The 14,511-nt window shown below is 57.1% G+C and overlaps 1 pseudogene across 1 annotated transcript; it reads left to right on the plus strand.

The window, feature by feature from the left end:
* The first annotated feature begins 1,979 nt into the window (after positions 1–1,979).
* On the plus strand, positions 1,980–13,153 carry LOC100598203 (annotated as a pseudogene). The gene is made up of 15 exons (XR_004029181.1): positions 1,980–2,399; positions 2,813–3,080; positions 3,237–3,359; positions 3,436–3,512; positions 3,821–4,083; positions 4,688–4,848; positions 4,945–5,097; positions 5,394–5,523; positions 5,636–5,710; positions 5,883–5,972; positions 6,140–6,300; positions 8,785–8,943; positions 9,445–9,524; positions 12,013–12,117; positions 12,523–13,153. The product of XR_004029181.1 is annotated as a rho guanine nucleotide exchange factor 19-like (transcript).
* Positions 13,154–14,511: the final 1,358 nt, after the last annotated feature.

The following is a 14,511-nucleotide window of genomic DNA, read 5'->3' on the forward strand; positions in this document are numbered from 1 at the left end:
CACCGTAGAGAGGGCCCCTTTGGAGCAGCCAGTCCCCTTCTTCCCACCTCCCAGGCAGCGGGGTGAAGGGAGCAGGGGGAAGCAGTTGAGAAGCTGTGCAGAGAGACTGGGGCCTGCCATAGACCCAGCCATCTCTCACTGGGTCCTCTTCTGCCTCCCTGTCTCCAATAGTGACTGACACTGTCACTGTTCAGGCCAAGGCTTTCCCTCTAAGGGCACTAGGTATTTCAGCCATGGAGCAGTTACCTATTACCTCCTCCAGGAAGTCTTCCTGGAATACCCAGGTTGAGTTGAGCCCAGCACCCTCCTCTGATGGTTCCTCTGGCTTGGCTCTTGCCAATCTGGATTGTTACTGTTTTCATTTTTGGCTCTCCCACTAGACTGGCAGCCCACGGGCATGAAATGTTTGTCCATCTGTCTCCCTGGATTTTCTGGGCATCATCTGTGTCTCTGAGGATCTGGATGGCCTGAAATTGTCAGTGTCTCTGTCTCCATCTCTGGGTCCCTGGATGTCTCAGCATCTGTGGTTTTTCTGTTTTTGAATGTCTTGGGGTCTTGGTTTCTGAGTTACTGGCTAAGTGGTCTCTGTTTCTCTAGGTCTCTCTCAGTCTTCATTTCCTGGCTCTCCTGGTCCTGCTAGGCTGGGCACTGCCCCTTTGGCCTGACGGGGCCTCTGGGGGGTCCTGGCTGCCCGGCCTGCCCACAGCGAGGCCAGGCTAGGGTAGGCCCCCGCCCAGCCCGCTGCCTGCTCCCTCCCTCCCTCCCTCCGTGCTTGCCTCACCACAGGGTTTGATGAATCAAACTCTTTGTCTGGGTGGGATCTCCACCAGCCAGCTGGGCAGAGAGAGGGCTTCCCCTGCCGGAACAGCCAAACAGCATCAGCAGTGGGCCTGGGCCCAGAGAGGTGAGGGGCTGCCGGAGGGAGGCTGGCAGAGGGCCACAGGGCAAGAGCCGCAGGGGCTTGGGCCTCTCAGATCATCAGGCCTGCCCCGATCGAGGGCTGGCTCCCTGGGGATACTCCTGCCCAGAAGGGACCCATCCAGCCTGGCCCACCCTGGGGCTGGGCTGGAGTGGGAACAGCCCCTCTTTGCGCTCCCAACCAGGGGGCTGGCCACCTCCCTGAACTTCGGGAGGGCCCCTGCCTGATCTGGGTGGTGGCCCGCCTGCCCAGTCCATGACCCCCTCCCAACCAACTTGGCCTGGGTGTGGGCACCCACTCCAGCGCCGAAGGCCGAACTCTGGGCAAGGGTCGGGGGATAGGGGGAGAAACATCAAAGCAGGACCTGTGGGCTGGTGTGTGTCTGCATCCTGGGTTGCTGCGAAGGGACAGGAGGGTGAGAAATCTTGGGTGCCTATGTAATATCGGACGGGTCAGCGGTGTTTGTGGGAGTTGTCTGTGAATGTCTGTGGTTGTGTAAAATGTGTGTGTCTGGACTGTGTGAGCCTGAGTTTGAATGTTCTGTTACTGTGAAAGTGTACATGTCATTCCATACTTGGGAGAAAATGTAGTGTGGATGTATATGTTGGGACCTGGATTTCGTGTGACAATGTATGTATTTTGCCGTCTGGTGACATGTAGTCGTGTGTTTTAGAGAAGTACAGGTGGTTAAAATCATCGATTTCAAAGCTAGAATGGCCAGGTTAGATCCTGGCTCCACCATTTACCAAATAACCTCTCTGTGCCTCACTTTCCTCACCTACAAAATGCGGATAAAAGAGCATCAACTCACAGGGTTGTTGTGGGGATTAAATAAGTAATATGTGTAAAGTACTTCAGTGGCAATGCCAAGCAAGTATCAGCTATTCTTATATAATTAGACCTGTGAGTGTGTTTGTGGAGATGTTGTGCACACAAGTGTACACAGGGGTTTGTCCAGGCCTCCAGGGGTGGTGGCTTACTGGCCAGCCCCACTGTCCTCTGTCTAGGTCTGACTATCTTCTCTTCTGCAGGGCCAGGTGGGTGGCAGAGCAAAAGAGGAATGGACTGTGGGCCACCTGCTACCCCTCCAGCCCCACCTGACTGGGGCCACCTGGCACTGGCCCATGGCCCTGTAGCAGTGTGCCAGCAGGAGAGTCTGTCCTTTGCAGAGCTGCCTGCCTGAAGCCCCCGGCCCCAGTGTGGTCTGGACCTTTTCCCTGTTGCCCCGGAGGAGCTTCGGTCTCTCCTGGCAGCCCGCTGGTCCCTGGGGACCCCTGCCCCTCTCCAAGGGTTGCTATGGCCATCATCCCCAGGAGGCTCCGATACAGAGATCACCGGCGGGGGATGCGGCCCCAGCAGGGCTGGCAGCTGGCCACACTGTCCTGGTGCCCAGCCCCCAGCTCTGGAGGGACCCCTGGAGTCCCCAACACACACAGCCCACAGCGCCGGGCCAGCCACGGCTCGGAGAAGAAGTCTGCCTGTGAGTCACCCTAGGCGAGGCGGGTGTGGGTGCCACAGCAGGGGGGATGGGGAGGGGCTGGGCAGCTAGCTCCTTAACCTTTATGTCCCAAGTTTCCCCCAAAAGTCAGGACAAGTGGTAGATTAGTGATAAGGAAACTAGCGGGGCTCAGGGGAAGGGAAGTGACTTGTCCAAGGTAATGCAGTGAGTGAGTCACCATTCTGGCGGCTGCCTACTGCAGCCAGGCCCTGTGCTCTCCTTACCCCTCTCGTGGACCCCAGGGCTCTGGGGACTAGATGCTAGCAGAAACACAGGCCCTTCCCTTGGGCATGGCGCCTGAACCTCCCCAGGTGCTCAGGGCCAGGGGCAGCAGCAGGGAGGAGGTCCGGGGGAGACCCCAGCCTGTGCTCTCACTCCTTGCCCCCCAACCCTAGGGCGCAAGATGCGGGTGTACCAGCGTGAAGAGGTCCCCGGCTGCCCCGAGGCCCATGCTGTCTTCCTAGAGCCTGGCCAGGTAGTGCAAGAGCAGGCCCTGAGCACAGAGGAGCCCAGGGTGGAGCTGTCTGGGTCCACCCGAGTGAGCCTCGAGGGTCCTGAGCGGAGGCGCTTCTCAGCCTCAGAGCTGATGACCCGGCTGCACTCTTCTCTGCGCCTGGGCGGAATTCAGCAGCCCGGGCACCCATCTCTGGGTCAGGCACCGGAGTACCCGGGAAGGTACCAGCTCCTCCCATTGGCCCCGAGGGCAGCCAGATGCCGGGTGGGGGTGCGGGATGCCCACTCACCGGGCCGCCTGAGGCCGTCAGGGTGCCCGGGCCGGGGCCCAGGCCCCAGGCCCACTCTTTGGACCCCTCCCCTCAGTTCTCGCCCTTTCCAGGGAAAGCATCTGGGATAGAGGCTCGAGTGTGGAGACGAGCGGGGACTGGTGTCGCGGCCAGCCCCTGGTGACTCACGAGAGGGACATGGCGATTGGTCCGAGCCCAGGTACCACCTCCGTTTAGGCTTGGCCCGAGACACAGGGTGCAGGCGAACAAGGGCCTTGACGCTCTCTCTTTCCTAGGCTAGACACACAGGAAGAGCCGCCTTTGGGGTCCAGGAGCACCAACGAGCGGCGCCAGTCTCGATTCCTCCTTAACTGTACGTGGGAGGGGGGTCCTTGGGAGGAGGTAACGGAGGAAGCGGCTGAGGTGTGGAAACGGGGAAAAGGGGGTTTGGAGAGTTGAGAGGTAGGGATCGAGTGAGAAACGGAAAATGGAACTCTTCGGTATCTAGCACGCAGTAGGTGCTCAATTTGTTTATGGAATGAATGAAGCATGAATTCCACTGTGTCCAGATATCCGAACCGCGGCAAAGGTTAAGTGACGCGGGCTCTTGAGGGAACCAGGGAAAAGCCGGGCAGGGGCTGGCGGGCGCCCCACGGTCTCGCCCGCCCGTCTTTCCCCCAGCCGTCCTCTATCAGGAATACAGCGACGTGGCCAGCGCTCGCGAACTGCGGCGGCAGCAGCGCGAGGAGGAGGGCCCGGGGGAAGAGGCCGAGGGCGCAGAGGAGGGGCCGGGGCCGCCGCGCGCCAACCTCTCCCCCAGCAGCTCCTTCCGGGCGCAGCGCTCGGCGCGAGGCTCCACCTTCTCGCTGTGGCAGGATATCCCCGACGTACGCGGCAGCGGCGTCCTGGCCACGCTGAGCCTGCGGGACTGCAAGCTGCAGGAGGTGGGCGCGCGCGGGGACCCGGCGGGGCGGGACGGGCCGAGGAGTACGCGGTCCGGGGACTTGGCGGGAACTGGGCCATAGAGGGAGGGGGACACGCAAAGGGGGTTGCTGGCGCGACTGTCCGCGCGGAAGGTTGGCTCTAGGACCTGACTACACGAGGTCGTCTGGAAGCGAGGACAGCAACCCGCTGAGCAGGAGGCGAGGGGAGCCAGGCTTGGGTGCGGGTAGGGGGCGGACCCAGCGGGACGAAGCCTAGGATAGGACAGGGCCGGATGAGGGGCGGAGCCATTGGGAGTGGAAACGGCTGGTGGGCGCGGAACAAGGCGGGGCCAGGATCAGGGGCGGGACCTGGGATGGGCGGGGCTCTGGGAAGAACGCGTCGGGGCGGGGCTTAGGGGAGGGGCGGGATCGAGGACAAGCAGGGCTTGCACAATTGCCCGCGGCGGGAGGTGGGTCGCCGGGCCCGCCCGGCGACAGATTAGGAGTGGGGCTAGAGAAGGGGCGAGGACGCGACGTGTGGCGTCCTGGGGTCCGGGGATGCGAGGCCAGGGCCTCCGAGGTGAACTGGCCCGGCCCTTTCGACCCCGTGTGCGCTCTCCCTCAGGCCAAGTTTGAGCTGATCACGTCCGAGGCCTCCTACATCCACAGCCTGTCGGTGGCTGTGGGCCACTTCTTAGGCTCTGCCGAGCTGAGCGAGTGTCTGGGGGCGCAGGACAAGCAGTGGCTGTTTTCCAAACTGCCCGAGGTCAAGAGCACCAGCGAGAGGTGAAGAAGTGGTCTGGCCTGGCCTGGGGTGGGGACCGAGCCTGTGGTTGGCCAGTTCCCAGATCTGGGGTCTCCATCCTGGCTCTGACTCCTCAGGTTCCTGCAGGACCTGGAGCAGCGGCTGGAGGCAGATGTACTGCGCTTCAGCGTGTGCGACGTGGTGTTGGACCACTGCCCGGCCTTCCGCCGAGTCTACCTGCCCTATGTCACCAACCAGGCCTACCAGGAGCGCACCTACCAGCGCCTGCTGTAGGGCTGGGGGCTCTGAAAGGGGCGGGGGCGTGGAGGGAGTCTCAGGCAGGTGTAGGCACTGAGGGCTGGGTGATGCAAGGAGTCTCAGGCAGGTGTAGTCACTGAGGGCTGGGTGATGCAAGGTGAGGGGAGGGGTCCCTGAAAGGGTCTCTGTGACCAGGATAAGGTGAGATGCAACCCCAAGGGGCAGTAAGGATGTGCTGAGAAGCTCCCTGAGGACCTGTGGATGGCCAGGGTTGTGGATCCAGGAATTCAGGCCTATCTGTGATTCCAGAGCCCTCCCCATTTTCCAGCCTGGAGAACCCCAGGTTCCCTGGCATCCTGGCTCGCCTGGAGGAGTCTCCCGTGTGCCAGCGTCTGCCCCTTACCTCCTTCCTCATCCTGCCCTTCCAGAGGATCACCCGCCTCAAGATGTTGGTGGAGGTACCTCGAGGGACAGGCCACAGTGAGGGCTGGGCGAGGGAGATACACCTGTGGGCGGGCCAGGTCTCAGGGAATATGAGGCCTGCCTCATTGTGCTGATCCCACCTTCCAGAACATCCTGAAGCGGACAGCACAGGGCTCTGACGACGAAGACATGGCCACCAAGGCCTTCAATGTGCTCAAGGAGGTGAGCTGGGCAGGGCAGGGTCTGCTTGGCTCCTGAGGCCCCCCTGGACCACCAGCATGTATCTAAAACAGCCCCCAGCTGTCAGAGTCTCCGGTCCCCAGGCAAGAGTCTGAGGCTGGGCTCTGGGAGCCAGAGTTGAGGGGCTGCAGGTGACCTCCCCACGGCTCCCCAGCTGGTGCAGGAGTGCAATGCTAGCGTACAGTCCATGAAGAGGACAGAGGAACTCATCCACCTGAGCAAGAAGATCCACTTTGAGGGCAAGGTGTGTGTCTGCAGCCAGCGGGATGGGGACCCCAAGGGGCAGCTCTTGTTTCTTCCTTGCCCTGGGGGCTTCAGGCCAGTTCATCGCTGCCCACACCCTCCCATCTACCATCCTGTGCTCTCTGCCTGGTGCCTCTGGGCCTGACCCATCCTTCTGCATCCCTCTAGATTTTCCCGCTGATCTCTCAGGCCCGCTGGCTGGTTCGGCATGGGGAGTTGGTAGAGCTGGCACCACTGCCTGCAGCACCCCCTGCCAAGCTGAAGCTGTCCAGCAAGGCAGTCTACCTCCACCTCTTCAATGACTGCTTGCTGCTGTCTCGGCAGAAGGAGTGAGTCGGGGCAGTCGGGGGTGGGCAGGTAAACTGGAGCCAGGCTCTTTTCCTCCCCACCACTGGGCTTATGATCAGACCATCCCTGGGCCTGGGAGCCCCTGCCTGTGCCAGGGTAGGCTGCCAGGGCACCCTGAGATTTGGAGGCTCCTGAAGCAAAGGCAGAGATGTGAGACAAGTCCATGTTCCAGAAGGGAGAATCAAGGGCTAGACTGTATGCCGAGGACTTGGAGACGCTGTGAGCTTCAGCCAGTAAGAGCAGAGACTAAGAGCATAGCCCTGGAGTCCCAACTCTGCCCTGAGTCACAGCTATGCCAGAAGCCAACGTTTACTCAGTACCTACTCTGCAAGGCATGCTACGTGTATTATTCCCTTTAATCCTCCAAATATCTCCCTGGGAAATAGGCTTCTCTGTTACTGTCAGATCGTGGAGCTAGTAGGTGGGGGAGCCAGGAGGATGCCAGCTCTGTCTGATGACAGCACCGTGCCTGGCTCACAGTGAACTCTTGCTCAGTATTAGCTGTGATTATTATGAGGAGTGAGGTAGAAGACTGCCTGGATAAGGTGAATGGGATAAAAGGATGGACATGTGGGCTGGGCACGGTGGCTCACACCTGTAATCCCAGCACTTTGGGAGGCCAAGGTAGGAGGATCACTTGAGTCCAGGAGTTCAAGACTAGCCTGGGCAACATAGTGAGCCCCCATCTCTCTCTTTTTTTTTTTTTTTTTTGAGACGGAGTCTTGCTCTGTCACCCAGGCTGGAGTGCAGTGGCGCGATCTCGGCTCACTGCAAGCTCCGCCTCCAGGGTTCACGCCATTCTCCTGCCTCAGCCTCTCCAAGTAGCTGGGACTACAGGCGCCCGCCACCACGCCCGGCTAATTTTTTTTTTGTATTTTTGGTAGAGACGGGGTTTCACCGTGGTCTCGATCTCCTGACCTCATTATCCGCCCGCCTTGGCCTCCCAAAGTGCTGGGATTACAAGCGTGAGCCACCGCGCCCGGCCGCCCCCATCTCTTAAAAAAAAAAAGGATGGACATGTTATGCTATAAGAAGGGTTCATTCCTGATTTGTTTGTTCATTTAGTAAACAGTCACTGGATCTCTGTTCTATAGCAGGCCAGTGCTAGGGACATAAATATGAATGAGACTTGTTTGCTGCTCACAGGAGATCTCAGACCAGTGAAAATACATCCTGATAACATATCATTACGGTTTTGATGGAAGGGTGTACTGCGGTAGTTCCTGGTGTGGAGTGAGAATCAGTAAAGCTTCATAGAGGACAGGACATTTGAGCTGGGTTTTGAAGGATGAGTAGGAGTTTTCCAGGTAGAGAGGTAGTTTGAGTGCAGGAGTACAGCAGAGTCATAGTAGTGTAGAAGAGCGGAATGTGTGTTTGGGAACGATGAAGCCTAATGTGGCTGGATTTGTAAAGGAGAAAGGCAGCGGAGGGAAGTTGGGATGTTGAAGGTCATGGTAGAGAGGTTGGACTTTTTCTGAGGCAGCAGGGAGCATGGAGAGTTAAGCAGAGGGATGATATTTTGCTCCTGGCCAATTTGGAGGATGAACTGGAAAGGGAGAGGCCAGAGGGGTCTTGCAGTTGCTCAGGAGAGTGTAGATGCTCCAGAAGTGGCAGGGTACTTCAGGATAAGTGGATTCAAGGGACAATAAGGAGGAAAGACAGGACATAGCTACCAGGTGGGTGTAGGGGGGATGGAAAGGGAAGAGGTGGGCATGACGTCAGAGTTTCCTCTTGGGCAAACTGGTGGGATCTTTCACTGGAATGGAGAACAGTAAAGGGGATCTGGCTTGGAGTGGGAGAAGCTGAGTTTTTTTTGATGCTGAGTTTTGTTGAATGAGTTGACATCCATGGAACACCCTCCACCCATCCTGCCTACAAGTACTTACTGAGCCCAAATTGTGGGTCAGGCAGTATCAGACACTGAGATACAGTGGCAAAGAGACGAGGCTCAGCCTTCATGGGGCTTATGTACTGGGAGAGAGTTAGACACTCCTCAGGGGAGCTGTCCAGTTGGCTGTTCGGAACAGACGCTTGGGAGAGAGGTTCAGAGAGAGGTCGTGAATCACTTGAACCTGGGAGGCGGAGGTTGCGGTGAGCCGAGATCATGCCACTGCACTCCAGCCTGGGAGACAGAGCGAAACTCTGTCTTAAAACAAAACAAAAAACCAAAAAACAAACAAACAAAAAAACAAAAAAAAAGAGAGAGAGAAAGGTCGAAAGCATGCTTGGGGCTCAGGGACTCGTCTCCATCACCTCCAGCCTCCACCAGCAAGCCAGTGGGGAAGGAGCTCTTGGTTCCTTGTGGGGACTAGCAGCGCTCTATCCAGAAGCAGGACCCTGTGAGAACGCTGGCGGGGCAGGCAACCCCTTCTCCCCGCTTCCAGTCAGAACCCACCTGATCCCAAGGGTGGGTGCCTGGAGCCAGGGCCCAGGCCAGGCTGACCTCCCCTCCCCCGGTCGTCCAGGCTAGGGAAGTTTGCTGTTTTCGTCTATGCCAAGATGGCTGAGCTGCAGGTGCGGGACCTGAGCCTGAAGCTGCAGGGCATCCCTGGCCATGTGTTCCTCCTCCAGCTCCTCCATGGGCAGCACATGAAGCACCAGTTCCTGCTGAGGGCCCGGACAGAGTGAGTGGGCCTGGGTATGGGGAGAGAGGAGGCTCCCCCTCCCCATGACGGGCACCCCTGGGACATCCTGGCCTTGTTCCTCCCCAAGTGCTCAACTCTTCCCTGACTTGGGCAGGACAGAGGGGCAGAGGGAAGGGCTGGAGGCCAGAGCAGGGGTGCCTGCCCCACAGGTGATGTCAGGGGACTGCCACCTCCTCCTCAGCCTCTGGGCATCTCTTGGATGTAAACCTCCACACCCTGCTATCTCTGGCTTCAGGACTGTGGCATTAGGAAGGATGGGGGTAGGGCTGGCATCCAGGGGGTTCTGGGCCTGTTATGCTCAGAGCTGGGTGGGGCACAGGCTTGGGAACAGGGTTGGGGGGTGGGCCCTGGGGTGGGGCAGACACGACCTGAGTCCTAGGCCTGGACATCATGTCCGGCTCCCCCAGCCTTGGTTTCAGCACCCTGCCCTGGGCAACTGCGCTTTGCATGTTGTGACAACTCAGCTTCCCCCTTCCCTAGAAGTGAGAAGCAGCGATGGATCTCAGCCTTGTGCCCCTCCAGCCCCCAGGAGGACAAGGAGGTCATCAGTGAGGGGGAAGGTAGTAGCTCATCCCTGCTGCTTACATCCCTGGGCAGGACCCTCGCCCGCTCTCCTCCCCTCCCATCCTGGGTGCTGTGTTGCTGGCAGGGCTATGGGGAGAGAGATCAACTTCTGGGGCAGTCAGGGGTAGCTCTGAGGAACCTCGAAGGCTGGGCAGAACTTACATAGCACAGGTGGACTCTGTGTCCACAGGCACATCCTGGAGATCACAAAGCCTTCGTAGCCTCCCATGTCACCCCTGTTTTACAAGTTAGAAGAGAGGTTCAGAGATAAATGGACTTGTGTAAGTTCACCCAGCCAGTAAGTAGCAGAGCCGAGACCAGAGCCCGGGTCTGTCTCCATCTTTGCGTCAGTTGCAAACAAGACAAGAAGCAGCCGGAGCCAGGGTATGAGGGGTGGTGGGGGTAGTGGTGGCAGGTGAGGGATCTGCTCAGTTGGAATAAAGGTTTCTCCTGTGGTGTGAAGTGAGGCTGGTAAGCCAGGGCGCAACCTAATCATAGAGAGCCTTCCTATAGTGGCCCTAGGGAGCTATTGAAGGTTTGTTTGGGGTGTTTTTGAGACAGGGTCTTGCTCTATTGCCCAGGCTGGAGTGCAGTGGCATGATCATGGATCACTGTAGTCTCAGCCTCCTGGGCTCAAGTGATCCTCCTGCCTTAGCCTTTTGAGTAGTTGGGACCACAGGTATGCACTACCACACCTGGATACCACACCTTTATTTTTATTTTTTGTAGAGATAGGGTCTTGCTATGTTGCCCAGGCTGGCCTCAAACTCCTGGACTCAAGCAATCTTTTCCCTTCAGCCTCCCAAAGTGCTGGGATTACAGGCATGAGCCATCGTGCCTGGCTTATTGGAGGCCTTTATTTATTTTTTTGGAGACACAGTTTTACTCTGTACCCCAGGCTGGAGTGCAGTGGTGCAATCTCGGCTCATTGCAACCTCCACCTCCCAGGTTCAAGCAATTCTTATGCCTTAGCTTCCCGAGCAGCTGGGATTACAGGCACTTGCCACCACGCCCGGCTTTTTTTTTTTTTTTTTTTTTTTTTTTTTTGAGACAGAGTCTCACCCTGTCGTCCAGGCTGGAGTGCAATGGCACAATCTCAGCTCACTGCAACCTTCACCTCCCAGGTTCGAACAATTCTCCTGCCTCAGCCTCCCAAGTAGCTGGGATTATAGGCGCCTGCCACCACGCCCAGCTAATTTTTGTATTTTTAGTAGAGGCAGGGTTTCACCATGTTGACTATGGCTGGTCTCGAACTCCTGGCCTCAAGTGATTCACCTGCCTCAGCCTCCCAAAGTGCTGGGATTACAGGTGTGAGCTACTGCTCCCAGCCTTAATGGAGGCTTTTGAACAGAGGAGTTAGGGCTGAGCTTTAGGTAGTAAAGGGAAAGAAAGGGCACTCGTGCCCACTGAGCGCCTGCCATAGGCCAGGCCCAAGGCTAGGGGCTTTGTATTCGCATTAAATCTAATTTAATCCTCATGGCAACCCTACTAGGTAGACATTTTTCATATCTGAGAAAACTGAGGCTCAGAAGGTGAAGTAAATTGGTCACACAGCCAGTAAGTGGCAGAACTGGGATTCAAGCGAGGTCTGGCCCCTCAGTCTGTGGCTTTGGATGCTACCAGTCCACCTGGTCTAATGAAAAGAGCTGAGGGCCAGGAAGGGGGTAGACGCTCTGGCTTGAGCTAGGAGTCCCACCTGGGCTGGGGGTAAGCTCCCTACTCCCAAATGGTCAGGGGAGGTCCCTGGGAATTAACATTTGACCCCTGAAGGATGAGGAGAGGTTGTCACGAAAAGATCCGGGGAAGAGCATCTGGAGGAAGAGCCAGCGCAAAGGCCCTGGGGCAGGAGGGAGCTTAGAGTGAGGAACAGCAGGGAGGCTGGTATGGCTGGAGCTTTGTGAGCGAGTAGGGAGGGAAAGTGGAGGGGAGAAGACGATGCTAGCAGGGGACTATGCCAGACCATGAAGGGCCTTGTAGGGCCTAGGGAGGACTTTGGATTTTCTTCTAAGAGGATTGGGAAGCCCTGGAGGGCTTTAAACAGGGGAGTGATGCAGCTTGAATCCCATTTGGGAAGGATGGGCCAAAGGAAGCACCAGAGCGATGTTAGGGGCGCATTGCAGGGCCATTACTGTTTTCTGTGGGGTATCGGGGGACAGTTGGACGTTGGGGTCTGAAGGTCAAATGCAAGGTGTTGGCTTGAGCTGGGGAGGGGACAGCCCTTGGTATAGAGGCAGAAACCGAAGCTGGGAGGGACTGGATTAATCCTGCACTTGTGTTTAGGGCAGGAGAGGAGATAGGCCAGGGTGGGCAGAGGGTACACATGCTTGAATGTGGGCTTGTGGCATGGGAGTGGCAGAGGAATAGAAGCCTCAATGGCCACCTTCCCACCCCCTTACTTCCTCCTACTGCCCCTCCCTGCCCTACCCATGCTCCTGCCCTGCCATCCTGCCCTTGGGACTCCCTGAGCCTCCCTTGGGCTGTCAGATTGCCCCCAGGTTCAATGTGTTAGGACATACAAGGCATTGCACCCAGATGAGCTGACCTTGGAGAAGACTGACATCCTGGCAGTGAGGACCTGGACCAGTGACGGTGAGGGGGCCTCCTGGGAAAGTCTCCCTGATGGGGCTTGGGTGGGCAGGAGGTGGCTAGATGACTAAGATATCACAGGGAAAGGTTCTGCAAGTGTTGATCTGCCACAGCATGTGGGAATCAGGTTAGACGAGAGGAAGAACTTCCTGCTTGTAAAGATATAGGATTGAGAGTGATGGGGGACAGTGGGAAATACCCTTTCAGAGGATATCAGGAAAAACAGGTCAGAAGTTCATCTACAAGACAGCTCAAGACAGGGTCCTTCCTGGAGCTGAGAGATGCTGAGATGATGTCACCGTGGCCCCAAGGGTGCAGACAAAGCTTGCATCAGGGCTGAGGTGTTCCCTTCCAGGCCTGGCCCTGGTGCCCCTTTGATGCTGTTGTTCTTGGCCTATGTGTCCCTAGGCTGGCTGGAAGGGGTCCGCCTGGCAGATGGTGAGAAGGGGTGGGTGCCCCAGGCTTATGTGGAGGAGATCAGCAGCCTCAGCGCCCGCCTCCGAAACCTCCGGGAGAATAAGCGAGTCACGAGTGCCACCAGCAAACTGGGGGAGGCCCCTGTGTGATGGGCAGCCATGGCCTGGGACCCCACCTCCATGCCTGGCTCCTGGAGGGGCCTGCAGTGTCTCCATGCCCCAAGCTGCTCCTGCTGGCACTTCACTTCTGTGGCCTTGGCATTGAGGGCACAGGCTAGACACAGGAATGGGGGCACCTCCAGAGGGTCTCTCCGTCCTCATGCTCCTCAGTATCCACACTTCAAGGCCAAGGGTAGTTTCTTCCTCTGACATGGGGACCATAACAGGTGATCACTGATACCTGGCAAAGACTGGGGCCCTCTCCTTTCTATGTCCTCAATCCTGCCTGACTCTTGGTCCTTCTGGCAGGGACCTGGCTGGGGAACGTTCTGGTGCTGATGGTGCTGGGACGTGTATGTATATTTATATATATCTGGGGTCTTGTCTACCACCTCCCCTGGTCAGAGCCCGAGTGGGTGCTGGTTGCTCTGTCTTGTCTGTAAATAAACTCCTGTCATGCCTTTGCTTGGAGTCTGTGATCCATCTGATGCTGCCCCACCCCCGCAGTCCTATTTTCCCAGCTAAAGACCAGGAGAGTCTCCAACTGGCTCCCAACTGGGGCTTTTCATTTCTCTAGAGTTCACCTCTGAGCTGTAAGGGTGACCAGGGGGCAGGGGGACCATTGTGTATCAGCTAGGCTGCTTTCGGCTGCAAGTAACAAAATGTCAGATACAAATAGGCTTAAACATTAAAGAGATTTGATTAGTTCTTTATTTGTTTCCTGTGGCTTCTATAACAAAATTACTACAAACTGAGTGACTTAAAACAATATTTTCTTCTCTCACAGTTCTGGAGGCCGAGTCCAAAATCAGCAGCACTGGGCCCACACCCAGGGGCTGTACTCCCTCCCGGGGCTGGAGGGGAGAGTGGTTCCTCACCTCTTGCTGCTGGTGGCTGCGTTCCTTGACTTGCAGCCGTATCACCCTGATCTCTACCTCCGTGGTCACATTGCCTTCTCTGTGTGTCTATACCAAATTTCCCTCTGCCTCCCTCTGATAAACAAGTGATTGCATTTCAGGCCCACCCAGATAATCTTCCCATCTCATAATCCTTAATTTAAATCACATCTGCAAAAACCCTCTGCGCCCCCCCCCCCAACTTTTTTGTCATATGAGGTAACATTCACGGGTTCCAAGGACTAGGGCATGGATGTCTTTTGGGGGCCATTTTCCAGCCCAAGCTGGAGTGCAGTGGCGCAATCTTGGCTCACTGCAACCTCCGCCTCCTGGTTCAAGTGATTCTCCTGCCTCAGCCACCTGAGTAGCTGGGATTACAGGTGTCTGCCATCATGCCCGGCTAATTTTTATATTTTTAGTAGATATGGGGTTTCACTATGTTGGCCAGGCTGGTCTTGAACTCCTGGCCTCAAGTGATCCACATGCCTCGGCCTCCCAAAGTTCTGGGATTATAGGCATGAACCACCATGCCCAGCCCCTCCCACAGTTCTTGTCACTGAGAAGTATAGAACCACTGCAGGCTTCAGGCAAGGCTTGATCCAGTGGTTCAATGATGTCACTGAGGACCCAGATCTTTCCATTTTTCTACTCTGTTGCCCTTGGTGTTGGCTTTATCCTAAGGCTTCCAGGGGCTTCTTCATTCACATCAAACATAGAATAAGAGAATTGTCCTTGTCTCAGCCTTCCCAGAGTCCTGGGATTCTCTCTGATTGGATCAGCTTGGCTCACATGGCTACCTCTGGGCTGATCATGGCGGTGCGGATGGGCCTAGCCTAAGTCCTGTGCTCTATCCCTGGAGCCAGGCTGGGGAGTTGTCTTCCCTGGAATCCCGTGGATCCCCAAGTGGAACGTGGCTGCTGCAAAGG

The sequence above is a fragment of the Nomascus leucogenys genome, unplaced genomic scaffold, assembly GCF_006542625.1.
Source record: "Nomascus leucogenys isolate Asia unplaced genomic scaffold, Asia_NLE_v1 001620F_29949_qpd_obj, whole genome shotgun sequence".
NCBI classification, from domain to species: domain Eukaryota; kingdom Metazoa; phylum Chordata; class Mammalia; order Primates; family Hylobatidae; genus Nomascus; species Nomascus leucogenys.